General features: G+C 53.7%; 1 long non-coding RNA gene across 2 annotated transcripts; it reads right to left on the reverse strand.

The window, feature by feature from the left end:
* Positions 1-144: 144 nt before the first annotated feature.
* On the reverse strand, positions 145-27,085 carry LOC118352119 (uncharacterized). 2 transcript variants are annotated; one of them, XR_004808708.2, is made up of 6 exons: positions 25,987-27,082; positions 9,068-9,811; positions 8,724-8,966; positions 5,012-5,255; positions 4,160-4,379; positions 145-3,541 (listed from the first exon to the last, which is right to left on the reverse strand). It is a non-coding gene; the product is annotated as an uncharacterized LOC118352119 (long non-coding RNA). The 2 variants fall into 2 exon arrangements; XR_007405275.1 differs by having other exon boundaries at positions 4,160-5,255; positions 25,987-27,085.

The raw sequence follows: 27,085 nt of genomic DNA on the forward strand, positions 1-27,085 counted from the left end.
GTCGCACAGCATCAGCATCAGAGCTCGAACTTGGATGCCTCTGGATCCAAGTCAAGGGGTTATGGGGTTGGAAGCCAGCAGAACTCCTGCCCTAGGAGCTGCAGGAACTAGATGACAGCGATGACAATACCAAGGAGCACAGTCTACGCCTTTATAAGTCTTTTATTTTGCTTTTATTTTATTTTTTATTTTTTTATTTTGCTTTTATACATGTAATATTGTCACCCAATTAAAAAGAAAAAGACCTTTAATAGCGTACAAGACACAATGAAAAGAAAGAAAAAAGGAAAAAAAAGAGAAGGAGGAAAGAATGAAAGGAAGGAGGGAGGAAGAAAGGAAAGAGGAACAAAGGTAGGCAAGCGGAGACCACACGCGCGTGTGGTCTGCGCAAGCGGGAGGCGTGGGCCTGGATGCCTGTTGTGGGTGGAATCAAGACCTCTGGTGGGAACAGTCGCTAAAGTCGATGGAGCTCTGCGTGTCCTGGTAATGCGACTGCTCTGCTTACTCATTTCCAGAAACCCCTGCAACAGAAGCGTGGGGAGCTGCCTCCCTTCCTGGCCTCTGGTCCCCCCCACCCCGGCTCCTGCAAGCAGCCTGAGCCCCGCAAGCCCGCCGGGCCCGAGGGCCCCCTGCCACCAGCCGGCCAGGCCTGTGGGGACAGGGACGCCCCGACCTCGGCCGAGCCCAGGCAGCAGCTCGGCCCACGCACCTCGTGTCTGCCTTCAGGGCTGCTGGTGATTAATGCAAGTTTTTTTTAGACTTGTTTTTCCAAATACCCCAGTTGCATAGCAACAGACGGCATCCCCATCCTCCTGGGCCGCTTCCCCGAGGACCTTGAGCCTGATGCTCGGGAACTTTTTCCTCCGCTGCCGTGGCGGTTTATTAGGTTCAATATCCGCTCGCGCCTGGCGTGTGGTCCTGCAGCTCAGCCCCGGGGAGCAAAGGGCAGAGCAGGAAACGGGGCATCAGAGGCCGCCGGGCCAAGGTCACACAGCCAGGCCGTGCTGCTGCCCAGTAGCTCCTGACTGTGAAGCCAGTGGGTCTCCTGTTCCCGCCACCCCGGACACAGACCCCCGCTGCCCGCCAACAAAGGCCCCGCGAGGACACTGTGACAGCTGCGGGGGGCGGCTCCACGGTCATAGTGCGTCCCTAGAAGCCCTGGACAGCCGATGTGGCGGATTGAAGTGAAATGCTTGCTTCACGGGGATACATACTCGCACATATATTTCAAGCTAAAAGATTCAGAGGCTCAGTTTGGACTGTGTGGACCCTGATGGGCACCTCAGCAGATGGCCTGCGGGCCCTGGCCAGCCAGGGACCCCCGGCAGGTAGGGGGACACTATTACGAAACCACAGAATGAGATTCGGGGGCTGTGGGTCTGGCAAGAATCAGGAGAGGCATGAGGCAAAGGAGAGCAGTTGCCGAGCGCAGGTCGGGGAAGATGACCTCTGCAGTCAGGGTCCGACCCTGGGCCTGAGGCTTACAGTTTAAAATAATAATAATAATAATCTAACATGTTGGGGGTAGCCCTGGTGGCGCAGCGGTTTAGTGCCACCTTCAGCCCGGGGTGTGATCCTGGAGTCCCGGGATCGAGTCCTGCTTCGGGCTCCCTGCATGGAGCCTGCTTCTCCCTCTTCCTGTGTCTCTGCCTCTCTCTCGCTCTCTCTGAATGAATAAATAAATAAATCTTTAAAAAAAAATAATCTGACATGTTGGTTCGACTGGAGTCCGGAAAGCTGGTGTCTACAGGCACTTCCCGCGGGGGCGTCCGTGGAGACGGAGCCGGACACCGGGAGAACCGGAGGCCGAGACATCCCAGCTGGGCGTCACCCCGGCCACCCCCGTCTGGGCTTGCAGGACCGGCGGTTAGAGAAGTGTCTCCGTCTTGTAAACACAGCGGATGTGATCTGGAAGTCATTGAGAAAACATAAACAAGGAGCCCCACGCGGTCATGTGTGCGCTGCTCCAGCCCCGGTGAAAGATGAGCTGGTTATGGAGGGGTTGGGTTTTTTTTTCACAGGCACTTATTTTTTCTTTTTAAACAAAAATCCCAGGACACACACGTTACCACAAAGACCAAAGTCCCAACAGAGAGACCACAAGCGCACGACAGCGTCGTTTCCGCGGTGGCGGACCTAGTGCCGCATTTCCTCGGGCTGTGCCCTGCGACCGCAGGAGCTGCCTTTCCGACGTCGGTCGTCTTTGCCGCAGCAGGTGGCAAGACCGGAACAGCCTCCCGACTGCCGCCTCGGTGCAGACCACGGTTTCGCGGTTCCCAAGTCCACTCCCGGTTTGCAGTAACGTGGACCGGGAAAGCCGCCCAGTTCCCCCCACTCAACCGAGATATAGACGGAGGCGCAGATGGGGAAGTGGCTTTAGGGAAGGTCACAGAGCTCGTTGGTGCCGGAGGTAAAGACAGGACAACGGTTTCCTGACGTCTACTGGCTCCTTCAGGACATGCCTCTTCCGGATATTGTTGTTCACCTCACTTTCTTGTCCAAAGGCATTTGTCTGGCGTCCTGTTCCCCGGGGAGCGGGTAATGGGTGTCACTCCGTAACGTGGGCATGAAAGAAATGCCACATGACCGTTCTCTGAATAAGCCAATCCTGATGAGCGGCGCCCAGCTCGTGGGTCCGCAGCACCACTGGGTCCGGGCACATGGGAGGCCCCGAGGTGTGCAAGAGGAGAGGTCGTACCGATGTTCTCGAACCTCAAGGCCTGTACAGGCGGGTAGCTCGCCCGCTCCTGGGCTGCAGCATCTGCAGACGCTATGGGCTCCTGGGCTCACCCAGGCTCCGTCCCGCTTTGGGGTCCTGGGAGGGTAGGGAGCAAGAGCCGGAACCCAAGCCACTTCTCGTCTAAGTTGGGAGGACCTCTCCAGCCCCCTTCTCCCCGTGCCCCGGTTCCCTCCCTTCTGCTCCTGCTCCCCAGCCTCTCAGGGGCCTCCTCCCCAGGCTAGCACAGTCCTATGCAAAGGCAGGCCAGAAAGGGAGAGAGAACGATCTCGAAACTCCCGTGCTCAACCCTATGCACAAAGGCTCCGGAAACAGGGAAACCCAAAAGGCCTACCCACCTAGAGGGAGAAAGGGAAACATGGCAGTAGGAACAAATTCCAAATTGGTATCTCGGGAGATTATCCTGCTACGGACACGGCCGTGGTCGAGTCAGATCCCTCAATGGTGAAACAATGACGCCCTTGTCCGACCCCTGGCGGCCTACCCGGCACTTTCAGACTCACCCCTCATTTCACCCCAGAACACTAGGGCAGGGCCTGTCACCCCCCTGCAGATGAGGACACTGAGGCTCGGCGAAGAGAGGAGGTGTCTGCAGTTCCTTTTTCCTGGTCCTCAGAAGAGGGTGGCAAGCCACGCGCGTCACATCCCCGTGACCTTAGTGGGACCCTCGTGAGCCCGGGCCTGTTCGAGCCACCGCGGTCCACGTCCCCCGGTCCCGCCCATCCCAGTCAGCTGCCGGGAAGCCACCAAATGCAACGGTCGACGTTCTTCTGGGGTGAGCTCCATTGTTTTTGTTCACCGGGGCTTCAAGGTTAAAAAAAAAAAAAAGGACCAAAGATCATAAACAATCTCCCGACTTTTGTTCCTCCTCTGCATTTGAGGGTTTTGGAAAGAAATTCAGTGAATGATGAATAGAATTGTTTAAATTCCCCAGGGCTATTGGGGTAAGGGCTTTATGCCCTGGTGCCAAGACTCCCGAGACTTGTCCTCCACCTGCGTCCGCTGCCGTGCCCTGGCTCGCTCCGCACCCCCATGGGGCCAGCTCGCTGCCTGGTGTCAGCCTCTCCGTCTCCCTGGAGACCCGCTCGGACCTGAAGGAGCTGCCCCAGTCGTTGCCCTGGTCTGACCGTGTCTCCCTCCGTCCCCTCAAGTCTGTGTGTTGAAACCCTAACCCCCAACGTCATGGTATCAGGACGTGAGGACATTGGGGGGCGATGAGGCCATGAGGGTGCAGCCCCCATGAATGGAGATTAGTGCTTTTAATAGGAGGGACCCTCCCCAGAGCTCCCTCACCCCTTCGGCCCTGTGGGGACACCATGGGGGACACCATGTGGAGACATAGTGCGGGGACACCATGCGGGGACACCATTGGGGGACACAGTGGGAAGTCAGCCCTCTGCCAACCAGGAAGCAAGCCCTTACCAGACACTACCCCTCGGGCTTCCAGGCCCAAGAACTGCGAGAGTCACATTTCCGTTGTTTAGAAGCCACCGGGTCTGTGGCGTCCTGTTACCGCAGCCAGATGAGGACAGGCGCTCAGCACCCTGGTCCCCCAGCGAACGTTTGCTGGGCAGGCGCTGCGTGCTGGACGTGGTTTTGGTACGTGGGGAGTCAGCCACCGGGTCCCTGCCTGCGGGGGCTCCTGTTGTGATAGAGGGAGAGCGTGACAGACGTAAATAGAAATGAATAAATAATATTCCCAGTGACAGTAGTGATACGAGGAAAATACAGTTGACCCTCGAACGACTCAGGGGTCAGGGGCCTTGGCCACCTGTGCAGCCAAAAACTTGCATATACTTTCTGACTCCCCCCAAAACATAACTACTCGTAGCCTACTGTGGACTGGAAGCCCACCGGTAACAGAACGAGCTGGTGGCCACACATCTGTGTCATCGGTGTGTGCATCGTGTCGGTGTGTGCATCGTGTCGGTGTATGCATTACAACTGCACTCTCACAACAAAGTAAGCCAGAGGAACAGAAACATTAAGGAAATCATAGGAGGGGCGACCAGGTGACCCAGTGCTGGAGCATCTGCCTTCGGCCCAGGGTGTGACCCCGAGGTCCCGGGATCGAGTCCCGTGTTGGGCTCCCTGCATGGAGCCTGCTTCTCCCTCTGCCTGGGTCTCTGCCTCTCTCTCTCTGTGTCTCTCGTGAATATATAAATAAAAATATTTTAAAAAGAAAGAAAATCATAAGAGAGAGGAAGTCCTTCCAATACTGCACCGTATTTACAAAAAAGTCCCCCCAAACCCAGCACTGTACGCGGGACCCACACAGTTCAAACCCGTGCTGGACGAGCCAGCCGGGCAGCGGTAAGGGGATCTTCTCCTACAGAGTGGGGCCTCCCGCTGCGACTGGCGGGCTCAGAACCCGGCTCCCGCCACCTCGTTGCATTTACTAGGCCTCTGAGCTGCAGGAACGTGACTTCCTGAGCACGAATGTCCCCTGGAGGCTGCGAGGGGCTGTGCCCATCCACGAGGCACCACGGCAGGGGCCACAGTCCCCAGCACGGTAGCCCTGAAAAAGAACAAGACCGATTTCCACTTGTATTGGGATTGGAAGCCCTTCCCAGCACCTCCGTAGGTGAGAGAAGCGGGACGCAGAACGTGCAGGACGCGACCCCTCAGGTAGGACGCCTCCAGCTAGTGTACTCACGAGCACACCAGTGCACGGAGGGGACACCCGACCACTGGCCCCCTCTGGGAGCAGGCAAGGAAGTTCCCGTTATGGTTGTGGGGTGGTAAAGAAAGGGCGGGCCTTGTGGTTTAGCTCTGAATTCATATTTTGTGTGAACTTTTTAAAAATAAGAAATAATCCATATATTGTGTAGATTTAAAGAAGTTAACTGAAAAGCAGGGGCTCCTGCTGGGGGGCTCAGTCAGCTAAGCATCTGCCTTTGGCTCAGGCCATGATCCCAGGTCCTGGCATGGAGCCTGCTTCTCCTCCTCCCTCTGCGGTTCCTCCTGCTTGTGCTCTCTCATTCTCTGTCAAATAAATAAATAAAATCATAGATAGATAGAGATGATAGATAGAAGTTAAGTGGAAGCAATGTTCCCTGGTAGGCCACGGTGGTCTGCAGTCTAAAGTCTTGACTTGAGCGTCCCTGTAGGAGGTGACCTTGCTCAGCTCACTGACTTGCTCCAGGGCCCCCATGTGCAGGCGTGTAGGCTGTGCACTGCACCACGCAAGGGGGAGCCATGCACGCAGGGCCCTCTTGACTGTGAAATGTGGGACTTTTCCTCTCCGGGAATTCTCTTCCCCACCTCTAACCCCACGCGATCGCATATCCTTTTGTGCCCTTTAAATACCGTGTTCGCTTTCGTAGGCAAGTATCTCTTTACCGTCTCCATCCACAATCTCTTATTCTTTCAAGACCTAGTTCAAATATCCACTCTCCAAAGGTCGTTCTGACTCCCCAGCAGAATTGGCTCCTTTATTTTGTCCCCATACCACCACCTCTCTTACCATATTGGTTTGTCACGTTTCCCAGTGAGTATCTTGGGGATAAAAACTTACCGTCCTATTCATTTTGGTTTGCTCAGAACTGTATGCAATAGGAGCAATGGAATAAATGAAGAAACACCACCGGCAACCCTAGAACGTTGGTCTTTAGGTGAATCGTCCAGAATTTGTTCACTCTTCGGCCAATTCGTTTTCTCAAACCGTCCTGCAAAGCATCTCTTTCAAAAGGTTAATTCTGAATTTAAAAAAGAGGTTCAATGGGCTTATTTTAGGGAAATGCCATATTACAGGCGAGGAGTTCCTTTATCCAGTCTTCTCAGAGGATTTCAGATGCTAATAATCATTTCGAATTGCCAGGAAGGGAAAACAGAAAACCAGTCCCAACCTTATTGGAGCGTTCATCTGCTTTTCACAAACGCCTCTTCGTCCAAGAGTCTATTGCTGTATCTCGTCTCTATCTGCGTCCCCTACTCCCCGCCCCACAAGGAGGGCAGCAGCTATGTCCCGCGGTAACAAGCAGTGGAATGGAAAGATGGGGAGGCTCGGGCGAAACACTTGTTGGGCCAGGGGCTGGGTGCAGCTTGGTCGGCGGCGGGCAGACACCCGAAGATGTCAAATAGAGGCTTTGCGATTTAGAAAGTCACCCTGGCACCCCCGCAGGGAGAGGACTGATAGGGAGCAAGGGTGGGTGAGTCAGGGAGACGGGCGAGGGGCTGTGGCTTCAGTCCCGGTTAGCAGCGATGGTGGCTTCGTGTGATGGCGGCAGTGGATTGAGAGACAGAGACGCAGAGACACAAAGAGGCAGAGACAGAAAGAGATGGAAAGATGGAGGAAAAAAGAGGCAGGGACAGAGAGACAGATGGGGAGAGACCTTCGGAGGAAGCTACAAACTGGAATTAGCAGGACTTAGGACTTAATCACCAAGAAAATTGTACTGGGAGAGGCAGGAGGGGCTCAGGCAAAGCTGAGACCAGGTGCAAAATTGAAAGGGATGCCAAAAAACTCAGGACTCAAGAGAAATGCTTCAATGCAATGGTTTTTTCCTCCCTAAGCTCTTATTTATTTATTCATGAGACACAGAGAGAGAGAGAGGTAGAGACCCAGGCAGAGGGAGAAGCAGGCTCCATGCAGGGAGCCCGACGTGGGACTCGATCCCGGGACTCCAGGATCACGCCCTGAGCCAAAGGCAGACACCCAGGCATGGAGCCACTTGGGTGTCCTGCAATGTTTTTTTTTTTTTTTTTTAAGTTTTGTTTGTTTGTTTGTTTGTTTTTTTAGTAATCTCGACATTCAACGTGGGGCTCGAACTCAACCCGAGATCAAGAGTCAACGCGCTCTTCCAACTGAGTCAGCCAAGTGGCCCTTAGTGCAATATTTTTAAAAATAAAAAATAATGCGGGATCCCTGGGTGGTGCAGCGGTATAGCGCCTGCCTTTGGCCCAGGGCGTGATCCTGGAGACCCGGGATCGAATCCCACGTCGGGCTCCCGGTGCATGGAGCCTGCTTCTCCCTCTGCCTGTGTCTCTGCCTCTCTCTCTCTCTCTCTCTGTGACTATCATAAATCAATAAAAAATTAAAAAAAATAATGCAAGAAATTCATGATATGGAAAATACTAAGTTTCTAAATAAAGACAGGATGTCTTTACTGATTTCTTTGCTTCTGTCTCATTCTGCAGTATGTCTCAGGAAGGCAGTGGATACAGGCTGACCGCTCGGTTACAGAATTATGCGGCTTAACACACAGTGGGAGCAGGAACTGGTTTGGGAGCAGGAGTTGGTGGATGTGGCTTTGGCGCTTACAGGCGCTCAGGCTCCTCCCGCTGCGGCCGAGGGCTACCTCTACCTCGCGCAGGAATGAAACAGTCTCTGAGGTTGTGCCAGTGAGAGAGAGAAGAGGATCTTGGCTCCATGCTGAGACCACCGAGTTCTCGCTCGCCTCAGACCCGACCTAACCCTACTTGGCTTCCCCGCACAAAATGGGAAGTGGCAGGAGGGGCCCCGGGAAGAGGTCATTGCTGAAGCGGCTCGGACCCTGGATCACACTGTCCCAGGTGCCCAAACCCAAGCTGTGAGCACTGTGATTGGGCTGCTGCACCAATTTCTCCCCCTCCCCGCCCGCCCCCACCGCCTGCCCGTCCTCCTCCTCCTCCACCTCTCCCTCCTCCCCCTCCTCCTCTCCCTCTTTCTCCCCTTCCTCCCCCTCCTCCTCTCCCTCCCTCCCTCCCCTCCTCCTCCTTCTGTTTGCCTGCTCTGGGTGGGAAATGACAGCCCCAGATGATGGTGATGATGCTGAGCGGGAAGGAGGAGGAAGAGGGGAACAACCTCCAACACTGGAGGATGAAGGGAGCAAAGGAAGAAGGCTGAGAGGAAGAAAGGGGAGAAGAGGGAAGAGAGAAGAGGAGGAAGAGAGGACACAGTGCTAAGTCAGATCATCACCTTTCTAAATTACGAATAAACTATTTTAAGTGAAATTTTTTTCTATTTTTTATTTTTAGGTGAATTTTGAAGTTGAAAGCTACTCACCGGAGCCCCGCCACCGTGAGATGGATCAGGAGGCGGCCGCGGTGGCGAACTGGAGGGAGATGCACACTGATTCAAAGCTCGCGTGTGTTTGTAGTGGAGAACGAGGGCCCGCCCAGGGCACCGGCCACCCGGTGGCCTCCCCGTCTGCAGCCGGCCCCCCGCTAGCTCTGCAGGCGCCCCCCAAGGCTGGGTGACGGCCACACGCCAGGGACTGGTGGCTGAGGCCCACACCGCTGTCTCGTTCTGGGGAGAAGGACAGAGAGAGAGAGAGAGAGACAGGCCACCGGTGACTCGCTGCTACCGTGACTGACATTAGCTCTAAGGACCAGTCTTGACAAACGCACCAGACAAGACAAATGGCCCGAAGCCACATGAGCCAGACGGAGCAGGTCGGGCCAGGGCCCGGGTTCTTCCAGGTGGGATTTCGGTGACGTGAGGGGGTCCTGGAGGCCTCTTCCCTGGAAACCGCAGTCTGCAGGCACTCGGCGTCACTGCGGCCGTCCCCCGGGCCCGGGGCCAGACGGGCCCCCCGGAGGTGCTGGGGCAACATCCCAGTGCCCGGCGAGAGGATGCCCGGTGACTGGCAGGCCCTGGAAACAGCCTTGGGTCTCAGGAGAGCCCTGTCCCGAACTTGGTCGGACGGTCTCGGACACACGGCCTCCTTCTGGACTCAGTTTTCACATTTACAAACAGGGGACAGTGGGGTGGGGAGGAAGTTTCGCATCCTGTGGTTCCCGGATGGACGCCCAGCCAGCCAGGAGCCACGCCGGACTCGCCAGGGGTGGGCCTGGGCTGGGGCCTTTGCCGCACATTCTGGACCAGCCCCAGGTTCTGGTCTTGTGAGTCCAGGACCCCGCAGGCCGGGTCGGGTGAGGCTGCGGGGCCTGCGGGACCTCTGCTGCCCTTGGTGGCCCGTAGGCGGCCGGACACCGGCACCACACAGGGCGACGCTGAATCACATCAGAGTCATCTGGGGACGCGACCGTCTCTCACGTGACGTGGAAAAGCACAGGACGGCCTAGAGATTTCAGAATATTTCAAGAACTAACGCTCGCGATGGGAAGTAGAATCCACATAAATAAACAGACCTGAAAAGGCAATTAAAAAAGACTTTCCGTCAACCTCGACGCCTTAAACACCATCTCCAGGTGCGGGAGGAGGGCGGGGAGCGAGGGAGTCTCTCCCCACAATCACTAAGGGGTCTGTTGCGGAGGTCACACCGCCCGGGGGGGGGGGCTGTTAGGGTTCGGGAGCCCCACTAAGCTTAGGGTTAGGGGACCCTTCCCGGGACCTTTGCGTCGAGGGAACGAGGAGGAGGAAGGGAGGATGCGGCTGTCTTTCTTTCTTTCTTTCTTTCTTTCTTTCTTTCTTTCTTTCTTTCTTTCTTTCTTTCTTTCTTTCTTCCTAGCCCTGGCGCTGCCTGAGTGGTCTGAATCTGGGGGCTCAATTCTGTTTCTTCCTTCGGGAATCATGTCCTGACGTTACGGGCATTCTCTACCCACCACCCAGTGTTTGTTTACGGCAGCCAAGTAGAAAATTGTCATGTCTGCAATTGTTAGGGGTTTGCAGATTGTGCGGCCACCTGGTCCGCGGATCCAGGACAGAGGCCCTTTACGAGCTAAAGCTGTGGACTTTAGGAGGAGGAGAGGAGGGGATGTTTGTCCGCCTTCTGTTTGTGTCTGGGTGTTGTTCTGTAGAGAACCATTTAAGGTTGAAATTATTTTAACGAAAACAATCGAAGCCCCTCAGCGCCTGCTGGCGGCACAGGTCTGCCCTGGAAGGCCGCCCTTCCTATGCCGCGACACCCTGAAACTGAGGAATCCCTCAGCAAACGACGACGTCATCCCTGCTTTGCCCTGTATGGAGCTGGGCACGCCGGTTCCAGATGTTTCCCGAAGGGCCCTATGCTCCGAGGTACAGCGGCGGCTCCAAGGCATCCCTCTGGTCTGCAGAGACCCCACAGCTGTTTCAGCAGATTTTTTTTTTAATTTCATAAAATGCTACATTCAACATGCACGTTTCATCCAGAGAGGCTGCTAGGATGTTCAAAGGATTTGGGAGTACCACCCCCCAAACCCTCTGGAGTCATATTAATGACTAATATTAATATTAGTCACAGAAAATATTTAACATCTGTACGGCTGTACCACCCAAAAGTTTTAAATTGGAGGAAGATGTGTTTCTTGCGCCAAATTACCCAAGGAATTTTCCGAGTAGAGCTCGGTTACCTAGGCTGGGCCGGGACCCCACGGCAGGAAGCCCCTTCCACTCTCCCAAGCGCTGGGGACTGCACAAGACCTAAGGGTGGCACTTTGCCCTGCACCTCACCCCACGTGGCGCCAGGCAGTAGCTGTTTGCTAGCACGCGACGGCTCTGGCGTGCTGATGATAATAATAATTCATGATAATACTAACAACAACAGCAACTGGTGTCACTGGGTGCTTACTACACACCAGGCCTCGGGTTCAACGCGTAACGTAAGCGATTTCGTTTCCCCTCCCGAGCGACGTCAGGAGGCCGGGATCCTATACGAGGCTCCCAGAGTCTAGATGTCTGGGCAAAGATCACGACGCTGGGAAGTTAGAACCGAAACCCAGCTTTGTGGGGCTCGGTGCGCACGGCCGCAGCCTCTATGCCCTAACTGTCCCTCCAAGGTGAGGCCCCAGGCCACGCAGAGAAGCATTAGCCACCTGTCCCCCAGATACGGCGCGTCCCACCGAGAACTGGGAAGTGTGGAACAGTGGGCTGGGGTCAGACGTGCAGAAGAGAGGTGATGGCCGATTCTGCTACTAGCGTGACAGGCCAACAGGTTGGTGACCAATGGCCCCGGTTTGCCTGCGACTGGCTTGGTTGCAGCACAAGAGCCCTCATCCCGGATGTGGCAAGCGGAAGTCTCGGATGACTCCCCAAATTACACACGACTGCTGCTGTACACACGACCGCATCCACTTACTTAAACATTTAATGTAGGTGTTGCCGTGAAGGGATTTTCCAAGTGCAAGTGAGCCGACTTTAAGACAGGTGAGGGCACCTGGGGGCTCAGCCATTGAGCGTCTGCCTTTGGCTCAGGGCATGACCTCGGGGTCCCGGGATCGAGTCCTGCGTCGGGGTCCCCGCAGGGAGCCTGCTTCCCCCTCTGCCTGTGTCTCTGCCTCTCTCGTGTATTAAACAAACAAGCAAACAAAAAGACACAGAGTGAGTTGGGTGGGCCTGACCTTATCAGAGGAGCCCTTTAAATCTGGGCTTGGAGGTTGGAGACAGGAGTCAAGAGATTTGACAGGGGGATTCAATACAGCTTTAGAGAGGAGGGGGACTCTGGCAAGGAACATGGGCGGCAGCCCCAGGCGCTGGTGGCCTCCAGCTGACAGCTGGCAAGGAAATGGGGACCTCAGCCCTTCACTGGAAGGAACTGAATCTGCCAACAACTTGAATGAGCTTGGATATGGATTTTTATGCAGAACCTCCCACCGAGGCCTCGGCCTGGTGGACACTTGATTTTTGGCCTTGGAGACGCCGAGCTGCCCAGCCATATGGGCTCAGTAAGTGCTAAGTAAAGAGATGGATGAATGGTTTCCTATGGACAAAATGATGCCACTTTAGGCCGAACTTGCAGCCACATTGTCCCTGGAAATGACTAGGAGGCTGGCAGGGCTGCCGCGTCCCATTCTAACTCCGCCTCCTGCTGGACCTGCCCCTCCTGCTGTGAGCAGGCACCTCCCGGGTCCTCCTCCCGGGGACCTGGGGCCCCGAGATCCTACAGCCAGTCTCAGGGCTGCTCCTTGGGCAAGTAGCTTAACCTTTCTGGGCCTCCGTCTTTTCACACGTGAGTGACACGGCACAACGGGTCTCACCTCACCGGTGAGTCTAAGGATTAAATGAGTCAACGTGACAGGAGAGCCCTTCGCGTGGAGCCTGGCAAAGGGTAAACCGCAGTCAGTTACGTTGTTACTAGGATGAATTTTTATTTCAAATAACTGTGACCTATTTGCTGAGCAAATTCAGGTAGAGACGCTTCCACCACCCCACCCCAACCGGAGGGCATTTCAATTTTACTAGAAGATTCTTGAAATCACAATCAAAACTTTTGAGACCGCGTAGGCGGACCGCCCAATGGAGGGTCAGAGCGGGGAACCTCCAGAAGGCCCTCCAGAAGGCTGCTCTGGAAGTATGGACCCACAGGGCCCCACCTGGGGGCAGGTGAGCACCTGCAGAGGCTCAGCCCACCTCCAGAACGCCGAGGCCCGATCTGCCTTTTCACAAGCGCCCCTGGGAGAGACACCACGAGATGAACTCCCATCAGCCCTGCATCTGGGCAATGCAGCGTCTCTCTGACCTTTCCTTACAATTTGCTTTAAAAGTTAAGTGTTTAAGCACATAGGCGAGCCAGACCACAAAACTCAGAGCTGGCAAGAGAGAAACTCCTTTCTAGGGACAGCTGGCTCTCTACATGTTTCAACAAACTGGCATTATCCAAGAGCTCTAATGGTCTGAAGTCAGGCTTAAAACTCAACAAAAATAAACTTTCCAGGAAATTTCTGGCACACCCACTCTTCAAACCCATCATCTCAGGAATGTTATCCAAGCAGTGGCCTCTCTCCCCACTTCTAACTCCATTTCCCAGTTTAGGATGATTCTTGTTCTAGCCTTGACCTGACAAAACACACATACACAAACGGGAGAAAACCGGGGAGCCCCATTTACTGAGGGCTTTAGATAAGTGTCTTCGGGAAAGTCCACGATCTCATTTGGCACAATTAGTGTTCTACTCCTTAATGCAAATACTGTTTTAAAAGTGTATCTCAATAAATAAATAAATAAATTATAAATTATAAAAAATAAAATAAAAGCGTATCTCAAATCTGAGGGACATCCGCTCTTGGTCACTGGGCTTCAAAGAGGTATCCTTGCCAATAGAAGTAGAACCCATACACCCGCCTTCGTGTGGTCAACAACGCCATGTGCCATTGCCTTACATCCCACATGAGCTGACCACCCAAGTCTTCCTTGAGGATCCAAACTCCAATCAGTCACATCTTTTGGACTCATTCACATATATTCCTATTTATGAATGGATGGACTTGTGTGATCGCCACTCCAGCGAATGTGACGAGGTGTGATGCCTTCACCAGATGAAACTCATGACTCATAGGGAGACGTGTGCATGGAAGGTATTAGTCAGGGTCTGTCCTACTTATCTATCGCTGCGTAACAATCCACTTCAAGCTTAGCAGCTTACAGAAGCAACTGTTTCAGTATGTTTCATAGTATCTGCGGGACAGGAGTCCGGAAGGTCTCAGCTGGATTTCTCCCATCCTGCAGTCAGACGGGGTGCTGAAGTAGCAGGGGCTGGCCAGCAATCTCTCCAGGGCTTTCCCATATCGTCTTTCCGCAGGAGCCAACTTGGGCTTCCTCGCAGCATGGCCATCTCAGGACAAACTGTTTACATGACAGCCCAGGGCTCCAAAGCCAAGTGTCTCAAGAGGATCAAGTAGAAGCCATATTATCTTGTAGGACTAATTCAGAAGTCACAGTGTCACTTGCTCTTGAGGGAGAATTGTCAAAGTCACATTGGAAGGAGAGAATGTGGGATGGGAGATATGGTTTTAACCATCTCTGGAACATAGAATCTGCAATACAGTTCCAGTAGAGGCTTAATGAAGGCACTGGTTGCAAAAATATAAGCAAGATATAGGGTAATAAGAGCTAAGTGAGGTATCCTGACCAGGCTGGTAATGGAGAAATTGTCACTACCCCCATTTGGAAAGAACAGGAAGAGGGAGGGATTTGGGGAACTCAGAGAGAAGGGCTCTCTGGAGAAGGTAGGTATCCTGACCTCACTTGCCCTGCCCTCCAGTATCCTGGCTGGGGTCCCCACTGGCCAAACCCAATAGGAAGCTCACACTTTGAGCAAAGCAGAATGGAGAAGAGAGGAGAGTGCATCTCCAGAGGCAAACAGAAGCTGCCCAGCAAGAGTAAATATCTCTAATACAAGAATGATTATCATCTGATGCCAATAGAGAAGCGAGTAATAGGAGTGCATTTCTGGAAGAGGGAAACTCTGAGCCATTGCTATGTAAGGTCATGGAAATACAGGAGGAAAGTTCACGTCACCAACAGTCCTCCGGATGTCTGGGGTCCCATCCTCTCTCTCTTGGGGCTTAAAAAGGTCCCAGGCTGTTGGGAAGGGAGTTGTCCCATAGGCAAGCCAGAGAGGACACACACAGTCTCTGGGCAGGAGTGGTTCTTGACGGATGGTCCATGGTGGTGGTCCAACAGGAAGACGTGGCTCCTCAGCACCAACAACACCTGCTGGGATGGAGACTAGGTGGTCTGTGGAATTGTTCTGACCCCCCAGAGCAGTGCTCCCATGGCCCCTGAATGAGTCCTCTTCTGAGTGGCCCCATCCAGGCATGGCTCTCATACTGAATCCCATAAACCTCTCTCCTTCATCATGTTCCCTCCACCTCCCTTCTCTCCACGGTCCAGAGAATCTTTAACCTGGGGGTGAGGGAGCCTGGTTTTTCATCAAGTCTTCCAAATTGGTTATTTATTATACAAAATGCAAACTCAAAGGTCCAGGTTCTAGTAGCTCCACATCCTCACCCTTTGAAACTCAAAAGCCAAGATCTGACCTGTTTATTCTCTGCATTCTGCAACTGTGTCCTGTCCCTTCCTTGAAACACACAGTATGGAAGTTTCGGGGGCTGGAGGAGGCTCACAAAATATGTGGTGGTGGTGGATGGAGGGGTGTCATAGAACAAAAATATGATTACAATTCAAACTAGGAGGTATAAGAACCCAAAGTACCCCTTATGGGGATGACCAGGAAATAATTCATTGGACCCTTTGAAGGATGGATAAGATTTCAGCAGGAAGAGATGGAAGAAGCATTCCAATAATGATCGTGAGAAATAAAGCATACTCAAGAAAGGACAATTTAATTTATAGGGACTATAAGGGTGTTTGCATGTATTGGAAATAGTTCTAGAACGGCAGTGTGAGGCCAGGTCATGAAAGACCTTGAAAGAAATCTTCCGTGTTCTATTTAAGAGGCCACTGAAGGGTGTGCACGTAGGTGGGGTAACCGGTGTAGGTTGTGCCTTAGGAAGAGTAGTACGGCAACAGCATACAGGACGCTGATGCTCGGTCGGAGTGCTGGACTCCGCTTGGGTGGATACCCATCCAAGCCTCGTGCCCGTGGCTCTGTCACCATCTGGCGAGCAAGTCCACAGGTTCAGCTGTGGTTTCTCCCCGATTCCAAACCTGCATTGCAACTCCCTGTAGCGCAGGCCTGCCCACATGTCCAAGCGCTCTTAAACTCAAAGCACTGAAAGCTGAACTGTCACTCCCTCTTGCCCTCACCCTGCATCTGTGGCTCCTCTCCGCATCCCACCCCAGCCTCCCCTGGACGTGCTGGAGCTCCCAGAAATCTCATGTTCCTCAACCTCCCCTCTTCCCCTTCCTCCCCCAGCTCCATGGCCTCTTCCGCCCTTCACTTACCATAGCCAGATCCTTCCAGACGGCCCTTTCTTTCTTTTCCCACTGCTACCATCCCCCTTTTATCCTTATGGGAACTGTCCAGGTCAAGCCATCAGCACCTGTCCCTCTGAGGACGGGTTTCCCTGTTGCTGAACTCAGGGCTACTATGTCTGACCTACAGAGTTCAGCCACAGTCTTCCCTGAATACTACACCTGATCGTGGTATTTCCCCTTGAAAGACTTCCAGCCATTCCACAGTCTATAGGATCAGGGAAAAACCTCTTTTAGTTAGCATTTAAAAACTTCAGAAGCTGGGGCACCTGGGTGGCTCAGTGGTTGAGCACCTGCCTTGGGCTCAGGGCCTGACCCCAGGTCCTGGGATCGAGTCCCGCATCGGGTCCCCTCAAGGAGCCTGCTTCTCCCTCTGCCTGGGTCTCTGCCTGGGTCTCTCATGGATAAATATACAAAATCTTTAAAAAAATAAAACCTTCAGAAGCTGACCCTGGTTACTCTTCCAGCTTTGTCCCCTGCCCCTGGTGACCTGCATGAGTTGCTCCCTTGGCTCTGAATTGAGCTGGCTGCGCTACCTCTCCTGGCAGCAGCCGAGTGATGATGGGATTATGCACCAGCTGTTTGGATTGGAGAGGGAGAGCCTCCGGGCACAGGGAAATCCCGGATGTGCGCGTGTGCCGGGGGTGGCAGAAGGAACGCAATGAGACCCGATACGATCTGCCACCCAGTCAAATAAGGAGGCATATGCTGCCGAAGAAAGGTTTGAACTGTCCTGTATTTAACAACTGGAAAAGAGGGGCGCCTGCGGGGCTCTGTCAGTTGAGCATTTGCTTTGGGCTCAGGTCACGATTGAGCCCCGGTCCGGATCCCTGCTCGGTGGGGAATTTGCTTCTCCTTCCCCTCTGCCAGGCCTCCTGCCCATGCCACTTCCCTGCTCTTGCTCCTGCTCTCTCTCTCTCTCTCTCTCTCTCTCCTTCTCAAATAAATAAATAAATAAATAAATAAAATCTTAAAAAAAAAAAAAAGACTAGGGGCACCTGGGGGTGGGGGAGCTCAGTGGTTGAGTGTTTCCCTTTGGCTCAGGGCGTGATCCCAGAGTTCCAGGATCGAGTCCCGCTTCGGGCTCCCTGCATGGAGCCTACTTCTCCCTCTGCCTGTGTCTCTGCCTCTCTCTGTGTGTCTCTCATGAATATTTTTTTAAATAAAATCTTTAAAAAAAAAAAAAAGACTAGAAAAGAAACAACAGGTCCGGATGAGATCTTATTCTTTGAGGGGCTGCCCTGGTGAGCCCTCAAGTGGGTGTTTTTACAGATTCCTCCCATGAGACCAAGTAAGAGACGCATTTCTTCTTACAGGACTCGCAGGCACAGGGAGAGCTTGGGCGGGCAGGTGAACCTTAATAAACACTCTTATGAGAAAGGAAGAGAAGAAGGAATTCAGGGGCAGTCGAATCGGTGAATCATAACTAATTAACTTGTTTCTTCTTCTTTCTCTGGCTCTATTAGATAAACACAGGTGATCTAAGTGAAACAGGTTTTGCTAACTTGATGCTGTGCGGTTACCAGAGCGAGAGTCAGGAGACCTGTCCTCCGGCTCGGTGTGTCCCTAACTAGCTGGGTGATCTCGGGTAGTCCCGGCCCTTCTCTGAGCCTCAGCTTCACTCTGTCTACAGCCAAAGCATTGACCTCATTTCCACAAGTCCCTATAAACTCAACTCCATGTTTCTTCAATTTTAGGCCAGTAAAATGTTTCCCCTCTGTTTATCTACCCCTGAATTTTATTTTTTTCAATGACTTCAGTCTTCTTTATTTTTTTGTTTTTCTTCTCATTCTTTCTGCTCAGCCAAGCAAGGCATAGTACTCATTCAGCCATTTTTCAGACTCTTGACTTGGGTTTATGGAGTACATCCTGCCCACTAAATCTGTTCAGGAGTGGAACCTCCTTGGTTAGGACTCCAGGAGCCAGGAGACCTTGGAACCCAGCTGGCTAGGACCCTTCCCAGGCCTGCAGGAGATGAGACCCAGGCGCTCTGATGCACGAGATACCGTGCTGGCTGTCACCAGAACAGTAGCACCCTCCAACAATTTTTCTCACTTGAATGATCCTATTTATAAAATTAATGCTTCACAAGGGAAAATAAATCCAACAGTTATACAAACTGCCCTAAAAAAAAAAAAAAAAAAACAAGTCACCAAACTAAGGTCATGGAAGTCATTCTGATGGGAAGGAGATCACTCAGGCAGCCCCTCAGCTCAGGAGTCTTGCATCGTCTCAGTGTTTTTGCATCTACTTTCAGGATATCCTTGGACCCCTTCCAGTTAATGGACCCCAGGATAAGGATCTTGATATTATATGTTACCAAAGATAGGATATTTATTCTTCAGAGGCAAACATCTGGATGAATGAGTGGGTTTTCAATTAAAAAATGATGTCTTGACATTGCCTCGGCTCAGATGGAGTGATGAACCACTAACCACAACACCAGGTACCCCTGCACGGGTGGCTAGGTGTACATGGCAGGAATTTTTCATAAGAAGCCTGTGAAGCATCTTATGATATTAAAATGTGTCAGACAGACACAGCTAAGTCTAAAAGAAGCCAGAAAACTAATGCAAGCTGAAAATACCACGTACCATGGAGATACGCCATCCTTTTTAGCCTCACCTTATTCACCAACCTCCAATGACGTGAGAAAGGACCTGAAGAATGTTCTCAGACAGGCTGTTTGGAAGCTTTTTCTCCCAATAATAATCCTTTCCACCTACAAGAGTATTCAGTTTCACTCATCAGCCCAACCCCTTGATTACCGTCTTCAGCATCTCTGACCTCGTCTTTTGGCAATAGTCGTCATTGCGTGCCGAGCACTGTGTTAGGATAGCACAAAGCGGAACAAGACACCGTCCTGACCTGGGAGGGCTCACGGTCCAGTTGGGGACAACTACACTTAAACAAAGAACGGCAAATAACAAGATGTTCACCAAGAACAGACACACGGAAAGGGAATTCAATTCTGTAAGAAATCAAAGAGAATGGTTTGGATTTCTCATTAAACCATAGACCATCAGCGCCAGGAGAGACTCTACGAATTATCCAATTCCAACCCCCTTCATTTAACAGGTTGCACAGTTTTCAAGCTGGGGCCCATAGATTAATTCTTTTTCTCTTTTCCTGGTTGATGATTTATTGTGTTTCTCAAATAGTTTCTCGAATAGCAAGAATGAAATCATAAATACACCATGGAAAATAATCCATTTTGTTTTCCAGCCACAAGTACACAAGATATATCTCATCAATATTTGTTAAGCAAGACCATGACTACTCTCCTAAGATGGCCACACTCACTTCCCCGTCCTTCGCTTTGTCTGGACTTTGAAGTCATTCCTTACGCCCCCTTCCTGCCAAAGCTCTTAACACTGCGGTGCCGCAGAGAAAACTCATCGTCATACTTGCTGCATCCTCTACATTTGCACAGCTCTTTGGAGCTTGAAAAAGGGCGTAATGGCCACTGCCTCCATTTTGAGGTCAGGCTGTGGCGCTGCTGGCTTTAGAGGGAGGCGGTGAGCGTGAGGGTGTTCAGAACGGAGCTGAGCATATGGTCACGGGGTCGGGGAACGGGACCTGCTCGGCCAGGGGAGGGGCGCCAGGTGCCCGGGACCGCGCTCGTGGGCGAGGCCACCCGAGGAGCGCTGCGAATAGGCTCGCAGCCCATGGAGCCCGGTGAACTGGAAAGAGGCAAGTCAATAAACACTTGGTGAATAACTCCTCTGTGCACGGCACCAGGCTAAGTGGTTCCAAGGATGAATAATGAGTCAGGCTCCCGGTTCCAAGAATGTTTTGGACTGTCGTCAGGTCTGCTGGAGCCGAGGGGAGTGGAAGGCATGGGTGAGCAGAAGCCACAGGGCGGAGAGGAGAAGTGGGTGCCCCGAGTTCCCGGGCGTGACCGGAGCTTCTCCAGCGGGTTTGGAAGCACCCCAGCTCCTGACGCGGGGCAGGCAAGAAGCCCCCGGGCCTCCTCGCGGGGCGGCCCACACAGCCACTGAGCACATTCAGGCAGAGATGGAAGATGAGCTGTCACAGGGATGGCCCAGAGCCTGGAGGCTGACCCTCGGGCAGTGCTTCCCTGCAAAGCCGTCGTACAGGCGCCCGGAGGCCCAGTGGTTGAGCAGCCGCCTTCGGCTCAGAGCGTGACTCCGGGAGCCCGGGGTCGAGTCCCACAGCGGGCTCCCCGCAGGCAGCCTGCTTCCCCCTGCCCCTGCCCCCTGCTTGTGTGCCCACTCTCTCTCTTCCTCAAATAAATAAGTAAATAAAATCTTTAGAAAAAGCCATCAAGTAGATTCCCGTGAGTGAATTTCTGTTCACTTTGTAGACAATGGGATTTTAATAACGCTGACGTAGGCTGAAAGAGGGCAAAGGACCGACTGTGTGATTTCTGCAGCTTGGGGCTCCCTGGCTCTCTGCATGGGGGCCAAGGCGCGGACTAAGGGAGCTGAGCTGCCGACGGCGGAGCGGGGCCAGAGGGGCTCCAGCAGGCAGGGCTGAGGACAAGCTGCAGGCCACCTTCAGACAGAGGAAGCATAGGAAGAAACTTCCACGGAATGTCCCAAATCAAAATTAGGAGGGAATGGAGGTGGACGGAGGCGCGCGGGAGCTGAGGAGGGACTACCACTAACCTGCGGTGAAGGCGGCAACCCCCGAGGGAAGGGACCAGTTTGGAACTCGTTTCCCAGACGTCAGAGCAGCGAGCAGCGGCTGGAGCACAGCACCCCCCCCCCACAGCCTCCTCCATCTGGCCTGCAGGCCCTCGCTGCCCCTTTCAAGTGGCCCGGCTCTGCTCACCACATGGCAGCAGCCTTGGGCAGCGGGGGTCTGTGCCGCCCCCCTCCCCTCCCAGCCCCTTCCCACCGTCCCCACCGGGCCTGCCGCTCCTCTGCTCCCCCTCAGCACACCTGTGGCTGCGTTCCCTGTCCTTGCAGACTCCTCTCCGTGCTGAAGCCTCCTACAAGAAGCCTCTCCTGATCCATCCCCCCCACCGCTGTATGCTCCCTCCCCATGGCACATGCTTCCTTATGACACTTCCATTTCATCCTGCATTACAACAGTCTGCGTTTGTCTGAGCTCCTACGCTCCCCCTCCTCAGAGAGCTTCCAGGACAGGGACTCGGTCCCTCTCGTCTATTTGAAGCTCCAGGATGGGAACTAGTGTCATAGACGCTCAATTCCAGCCAATGCAGCCCTGGGAGACAAAGCTTCCACGGTTCTTCAGAGGCCATGAGCTGGGCCCTGGACTCAGACAGCTCAGACCCTGACACTTGCCTCTGTCTCTAGCTAGGAGACCTAGGGCGATCGACTTCATCGCTGTGCCTCAGTTTTCTTATCTGTAGCAAGAGAACGAGAAAACCTACCTCAAAAGGACTTTGTGATGGTCTGGTACCATCCCTAGCATGCTCCCTGGACCTATTGAATGTTCCATAAATGTAGGGCACGATTAGGAATAGGGGATAGTGCGGGAGTAATCTCCTTCTGATTTCCAGGAATGCTCTAATTCATTCCTGCTGCATTTCCACCTGGAAGTCTTGGTCTGTGTTTAAAGCACGCTTGTACCCAGCAGCTCCGTATCCCTTCGGTGTTAGGTAACCTGGCTGCACATACAGAGGAACGCGGCCAGGCCGTCTGCTAACAGATTCAGGATACCCAAGTCAAAGAGATTTTCCACAAAGCAGTTCACCAGTCCATCCATTCACAGGCACGCGCCACTGTGAGCTCGGTAAGGCCTGCAAGGCCTCCAAAAATGAAAATGAATGGAATGAAATCCTGTCCTCCTGTTCATCACCGTCTCCTGGGGCAAAGCCGTCGATGCCAGCAAGTGCCATAAAGGAGGGCTGTGAGAATCCCCAAAGCACAGTAGCCACCTCTGTGCATCCAGAGCCCATTGCGGGGGCGTCAGTCCCTGCAGCAACTTCACAGGGGAGGTGACCAGCAACTTGTGCAAAGGGACAGAGCTCCAACAGTCTGCACTTAGAAGGCGGTAAGGTCAACGAGCCCTAAGGGTTCTGAGAATCAACCCATGTTATTCTAATCCTCACGTAGACCGTCTTTCAACTAGAAACCTTTCTATCAAATTAGGTATGCAACCCGGAAGAGATCATCTTATTGCTAAAATAAATGTTCTTTCCTTATTTTTTTCCCAAAGGACTTGACGGTTGGTTCCTTTTCTAAAGCATATTTTTGATTTATTTCTGTTGGAAAGCAAGCAACTCCGGCAAGTCCCTTTGGGGCCAGGAGGGAAACGAAGGCAGCCCGGGATCAGAACGATTTAGTTAGCGCGCCCTGAGAGCGGCCCCCGTGTCTGCGGGACTGTTCCAACAGCCTGACTTTGGCTCTTCAAAGGCAGCAGACAAGCCGGGGCTCCCAAGTCCACAGGAGGAGGCACCGGGCTCATTATTTCCCGTTGCGTTTGTTCCCTCGATTATTCCCTAAGCCACGGAGGGCAATGCAGCCAGAGGCCTCCTTCACGGGAACACGTGGGGGCAGGAAATCGTGTTCGTAGCTTTGCCCGGAGGCCGTTTGGCCAAACGCACTGACCGGAGGTCAGAAAGTACATTTTCTTTCTAGTCCGGAGAGGAGGTGCGGCAGGCTCGGCGGCCCCGGAGGAAGGAGGAACACGCGGGCTTTAGGTCCAAGTAGACTTGCCTCCCAGGGGTCTAGTGGGGACCGGAGTCTCACCGGGATCCCGGAGGCAGCGCTGGGTCCCCGGCAGGCAGCCGAGTGACTATTCGAGGGTGCTTGTTGGGAATTTAGGAGTCGCTCTGTCCCCCGCGAGCTCCTGGCCGATCGGCGTTAGAACCACCATTTCCCGGACTGTTTGCCTCTTGCTTCAGGCCCAGAAGGGGCTGGGGACCAGGGTCTCGGGCCGCCCTGGGGATCCCGCCCTCCGCGGGGGGTTCCGGAGCCAACGCCTCGTCTGTGATGCTTCCAAGTGTCCCGGAGAAGCGCCGGCGGCGGTGGGATCGAGTCCCCAATGCTCGCTCACTCGCAGGCCTCGGTTTCCCCGGTTACGGGAGGTACGGGCGGCGTGGGGACCAAGGTGCCTGGGGATGCTTAACATTTTCTCATTTAACTGATCTGGAAAGGGGTCTCTTTCTATCATTTTGGTTTAAGGATATTTTGTGGGGAACAGGGGAATTGTGCTTCCCAAGTCCTTTAGCAAAGGGGCCGCGGTGATCGTGGGGCAGGCGGGGTTAACCTGGCAGTAAAGCCTGCTACGCCGAGTGCAGCCTGCTTTCTAGAACCAGAGGGTCGCGGATTTTAAACTTGTTTCATGGAAGCGTGCGGGGGCGGGGGGGGGGGATGCAGACGGAATAGAAGCCCGAGATGAGAGTCTAAGCACTAAACCAAGTCCCAGAGAGCGTGACCAGAGCACACCCCTCTTGGGTCCTCAGGTTACTAGTGGGTGAAATGAACACAGTGGACAGACCCTAAGGAGGCCAGGTGGCCCATGCCCCTTGGAAGCCCTCCTGTCGAGTGTGGGCAGGACCTGTGACATTTTCTGACCCATGGACCCTGGCAAAAGCAGTGGGATGCCCCTCCCATGGTCATATTACGTAGGATGGTGGCCGCCCCCTTCCTAGCAGACTCTCTACTGGCTGCCTCCCTCGATACAATAAGGGGCCGTACAGAGAGGTCCCCGTGGCAAGGAACCGAAGGTGACCTCTGGCCGGTGGCCCGTAAGGAGCCCTCAATCCAAAAACCCTCAAGGAACTGAGACTTGTCAACAACCACATGAGCTTGGAAGTGGATCCTTCCCCAGTCAAGCTTCAAATGAGGCCCCAACCCCAGCTAATACCTGGCTCAGAGCCTTGTGAGAGACCCTAAAACAGGGGGCCTGGCTACGCTGTGCCTGGACCCCAGACCCTACAGGAACCGTGAAATCATGTGTGCATTGTCTGAAGCCACTAAGTCAGCGGTGATGTGCTACGAGGTAGCAGATAGCGATACAGGGAGGCAGCTGGCACCCGACGTCCTGAGAGAAGGATAATCACATTCTTATGCTATCAGCATCGCACACACAGAACTACTGCATCAGGACCCGGACAAACACGGGGCGAGCTGCTGTCTGCGTGCAGGGCTGAGGGTGCTTTGTCTTTCCAGAACTCCTTGGGCGCCTTCTCCACGCTTAGATTCTCATGTAATCAGGCCTCATTTCCAGGCTTCTCCCTGCTGATGGCAAACGCACCCTCACACGCGTCCACGGCCACACACAGGTCCTGCGTTACCCTGAATTTAGCTGGGGATCAGCCTGAAATAAAAGAGCTCCAGCAGAAAAGAAGACTCCTCTGAGATGGATTCTAAGGCTTTGGTATCACTATTTGGTAGGGATGGTTTTGAGAGAAGGGGTCGAGCACGAGAATCTGCCAAAGCAAATGAAGCCCGCGGAAGAATTAGTCTAGCGGCCTAGTGGGGAGTCTCATTTTGCAATAAAAAATAAAATAAAATAAGGCCGGTTGTATTTTAACAGCAGCTAAGGATATTGGGCTTCATTTTATGTGCAGATTCGCTCAGAGTGTGAGCGAGCACCCAGTACGTCTTATGTTATCCGCCACATTTTGTTCCTTTCCAAGCCCGCTTTTCTGGAATCCTGACATCCTCTATAAATAAAATCAACACTATGAACTGCCTCATTCTGGACAGGAAAGGAACAGGAGCAACGTTTGGCTGGTGGCGGGGGTGGCTGGTGGAAGTACGGCCCACACACGACCGCACGAGGAGGGGCGAGTCTGAGCTGGCCCTGCAAGGGCCCTTTGTGCCGGTGAGGAGCCCGACGCTCCCGGGAGGTGGGCAGGTGCTGCCAGCGGGAGGCCTGGGGGCCCGAAGGACAGGGGCCTGAGGGGCGAGGACATTCTGAGATGCCCGGGGGGTCGGGCGTGCTCCTCAGTGCTTTGGAATGAATGAATGAAGCATTGATTCCTGCCCTTAGAGGTCCAGCAGCTACCCCCTCCCCCCCCCCCCCCCCCCCCCCCCCCGCCCCGGCTCCCCTAGCAGCGCTTCTGCTGTGTCATCGAGGGCAGGGCGAGGGCCGCTGCTGCCCTCCACAGACCAGCACACAGGACGGGCCGGCAAGACCCACGACGTGTCCCCAGTACACGTGCAGAGGGACCCCACGGGGAAGGGGGGTTCACTGAGCCTGGGCCAGCTTCCGGTGACCCCACCAAAACCCTAGAAGGAGCCAGAATTATTATTCTTTTAATTTTTCATTGTTTTCATTGTTTTTATTGAAGTTCCGTTTGCCAACATACAGTATAGCACCCCGCGCTCATCCTATCACGTGCCCGTCACCCGGTCACCCCACCTCCACCTCCCTTCCCGCAGCCCTTTGTCCCTGTCCCACAGTTAGGGGTCTCCCATGCTTTATCTAAGAGGTGGAATTAGACGAGGGAGTTATAGACCTTTGGTGAGGAATGATCGAGGCTCTGAAAGCCACCCGCTGCCTGCGACCCCAGCGGAGGCCCTTGGAGTTCCAGCTCTAAGACAGAGTGAGGAGCCCCTCTCCTTTGGGAGGGGAGCCCTGGACACGGGTCCTGGGTCCCCAGGCCAGCAGCAGTGGCGGTGGGGTGGGGTCAGGGGCCTGGGCTTCTGGAGGGGGTGGATGGGGAGGGCTCGGGGCTCCCGGAGGGCTGGCCTTGCCCTGCGCCCCCCACCCCGGGGTACAGGCGGCAGCATGGGGCCCCGGGGCTGCCTCCTGCAAAGCCGCCCCCACCCCCGCCGCGGTGCCATACCTGGCCCTTTGTCACCAGCTGTCAAAGAACTCAGAAAATCACATTTACTGCCCGGCTGCGCAGGGCCGTGGGTGCAGTGAGGTGGCCGAGCCGGTGGCCTCCCCGCACAGGGAGGGTGCACAACCTGCACAAGCGTCCGGCCTGTTCAAGGGCGTAAATCAAGAGGCATCTCGAGGTGGAGGGCGTGTTTCCCCCCCCTTGGCAGTGAACAGACGAGTTTAGCCGACCGGCGCGCCCCGACAGGCCCCTGTCGTCCTGAGCTTTCAGCACCGCCGCCTCCTGTCCCGGCCGGTCGCCCTGGGCCGCAGGCTGACGGGAGGCCCCTCTCCAGGCGGGACTCGCAGGGGCCTGGGCACCTGGAGACCAGAAGACAGCGCTGTGACTCTCCTTGATTAGGTTAATATTTCCCGAAATGAATCCAAAATATTGTCTTGCAAAATTTTTCGGTTATTTTTTGGCTATTGAGTGAAACCAAGGGAAAATAAATGTCTTTTTTTTTTTTTTTTTTAAGAAAACCAATAAAAGAAAAAAAGCCATCTAGGCACATGCTTACAACACACATCCCTTAGGCTCTTTTTCTCCACCCTAAAGTAATGTTTAGCAGACATGGATACACTCAAATCTACCAACACATCAAGGAAAGTCCAGTAATCTGTGAAAACGGTCCCAAAGAGGTGCGCCTGGGCGGGTCAGTCAGAGAAGCGGCTGCCTCCATCCGGTTCAGGTCGTGATCCCCCGGCCGGTTGTCCCCACTCATCGGGGAGGCTGCCTCTCCCGCTCCTTCTGTTCCTCCCCCTGCTCTCTCTCTTTCAAATAAATAAAATCTTTAAAGAAAAACAACAGTCACAAAGAGCACAGTAATTTGTACCCTCATTATAACATACTATACAGCACAATAAGTTGAATTATATAGTCATGGGGCAGAGAAATCGATAATAGAATTTGGTCCATTGCTTGCAAATTATGCATGTTATAAAGCTTTCACAAACACTAAAAAAAAACGATCTATAGGGCTTAAGCAGGAGCCTTTTTTTTCCTCTACCGTTTTTTTTTTTTTTTTATCGTGAGAACTTGGAGATGCCACCCGGTCGTTCTGTGA

Source organism: Canis lupus, chromosome 23 (assembly GCF_003254725.2).
Source record: "Canis lupus dingo isolate Sandy chromosome 23, ASM325472v2, whole genome shotgun sequence".
NCBI classification, from domain to species: domain Eukaryota; kingdom Metazoa; phylum Chordata; class Mammalia; order Carnivora; family Canidae; genus Canis; species Canis lupus.